Consider the following 2,500-nt stretch of genomic DNA (forward strand, 5'->3'; position numbering starts at 1 on the left):
GGACGGCATCTTTGCTTTTCTGTGTTCACACCGGGCGTGAATTTTTCCTGCGGCGCGGCGAGTTTACATAGAAAGTCAATACAATTGCGGCAGGCGGCACGAATCGCAGAACTCGGCGGCCAGGATTCGCCGCGTGGCGGCATTCGCAAAAGTTCAATTTTTTTAACTTTCTGCGGCGGATTCGCGCGGTGACCCATTGATCCCGCGGCGAGATTGGGCGAACTGGGCGGTGCAAATTTTCTCGCCGCGCCCGGTGTGAACACAGCATTAAAGAGCTGCAGAAGATCTCCCTCCAGCATGGAGACCATCTGACTCTGAAGATCTCCCTCCAGCATGGAGACCATCTGACCCAGAAGATCTCCCTCCAGCATGGAGACCATCTGACCCAGAAGATCTCCCTCCAGCATGGACAGCATCTGACTCTGAAGATCTCTCTCCAACATGGAGACCATCTGACTCTGAAGATCTCCCTCCAGCATGGAGACCATCTGACTCTGAAGATCTCCCTCCAGCATGGAGACCATCTGACTCTGAAGATCTCCCTCCAGCATGGAGACCATCTGACTCTGAAGATCTCCCTCCAGCATGGAGACCATCTCCATCTGACTCTGAAGATCTCCCTCCAGCATGGAAACCATCTGACTCACTTTGTTTTCTCTGGAAAAAAATCCATAATGGTCCCAGGTCCGGAGAAATCTTGTCCTGCTGAAAATAATATAATATTATAATAATAACTATAGACCTGTTGCCCTGATTTTGATTGTGATGAAATGTTATGGGAGAATACATGGCGTCTGCGCTAAAGAAAGGGAAAGGCGGGGCACGGATGATGTCATCAACAGTAACACCCATTTTCCCATCGAGCTCTTGGAGGAGCCTGAGTCCTTCACGCCTCCTGTTTGATGAGTTTAGCTCCGCTTTTAATACGATGCTGACGCATCTGCTGATCAGGAAAGTGAAATGAATGAGTGTCAATCCCTTTATTGGTATCTTTCTTTTTGAACCAATCGAACCCATCGTGTCAGAGTTAATAATATCCTTTCGGGAGCCAGATCAATGAGTACAGGGGCCCCACAGGGCTGTGTTAGCTCACCAGGCCTTTTTACATTATATATAGGGCTGCACCATTATGACAAAATATAATAATTGTGATTATTTGCTTCAAAATGGTAATTGCGATTAATTATTGCGATTCATATTTAATATATAATATTAATATATAATAACCAAAATTATCCCAAATCACGGACGTTTTCACTACTCACGGCTGCAGGTACTCTTGTCTTGTGACACTTGTCTTGACCTACTGCTATCTGTCTTCTCAGTGAAATTGCTGTGCACAGCGCACTCAGCGGGAATGCACGTGATTGGTCAGACAGCATACTTTAGATTGTGATTCTTGCACTTTGCCTTCAGCACTAGATTATGCTCTTAGTCACTTGTTTGTTTTAGAAAGAAGATGCACTTGTGAGTTCTGGCAAGTAGTAGTACATTGGCTCTTCCTTCGTTAAATGCAATTATTGTTAGTCGCTTTGGATAAAAGCGTCTGCTAAATGACTGTAATGTAATGTAATGTAATGTAACAGCATAAGCGCCTGTGATTCGTCCGTGTAGTCCTAGCACACTCAATTCAAAGCAAAATTTAATTATTAATCACATTAATTGCTGCCTTTTGCGCTTAGTTAGAAGGTCATGGGGAGAGAGGAACGCTAGTCCCTCCAGTATCAACGAGCAGTCTGTGTCCAGACAGGCACAGGGAATACTGTCTGACCCTTCTCATTTTCTCTGTTTGAGCTTCTGCCCCCAGGCAGACGGTATAAAGCTATAAAGCGCCCAATTGGAAACTCAACCGTTTCAAATATTCATTTGTGCCGACCTCAAACCAGAATTGTAAATGGTTTTCAGTCAGGTTGTAGGGGTTGTGTAATGGTGTCAATGAGGGTTTTTTTTTCACTGGGCATGTGCAATATGGGTTATGAGCGATATATACAGTATGTAGTATGTGGTGTGTGTAACAGGTGGGATATGAGATGTGGTTTCTATTTCTGTGATAGAGATATTTTCTGTTTGTGTGATAGAGATTTTTTCTGATTCTGTGATAGAGATATTTTTTGTTTCTGTGATAGAGATATTTTTTGTTTCTGTGATAGAGATGTTTTCTATTTCTGTGATAGAGATATTTCCTGTTTCTTTGATAAAGATGTTTCCTGTTTCTGTGATAGAGATGTTTTCTGTGATAGAGATGTTTTCTGTGATAGAGATGTTTTCTATTTCTGTGATAAAGATGTTTTCTGTTTGTGATAAAGATGTTTCCTGTTTCTGTGATAGAGATGTTTTCTGATTCTGTGATAGAGATGTTTTCTGATTCTGTGATAGAGATGTTTTATATTTCTGTGATAGAGATGTTTTCTGTGATAGAGATATTTTTGGTTTCTGTGATAGAGATATTTTCTGTTTCTGTGATAGAGATATTTTCTGTTTCTGTGATAGAGATATTTTC

General features: G+C 42.1%; 1 protein-coding gene across 1 annotated transcript in view; it reads left to right on the top strand.

Annotated features, from left to right (window-relative positions):
- LOC311329033 (capping protein, Arp2/3 and myosin-I linker protein 3-like) overlaps positions 1–2,500 on the top strand; it is a gene marked incomplete at both ends in the record, with an annotated part of 44,804 nt that overhangs the window by 19,709 nt on the left and 22,595 nt on the right. The gene's annotated exons all lie outside the window — the stretch shown is intronic.

Source organism: Borostomias antarcticus (assembly GCF_949987555.1).
Source record: "Borostomias antarcticus genome assembly, contig: scaffold_357, whole genome shotgun sequence".
Taxonomy (NCBI): Eukaryota; Metazoa; Chordata; class Actinopteri; order Stomiiformes; family Stomiidae; genus Borostomias; species Borostomias antarcticus.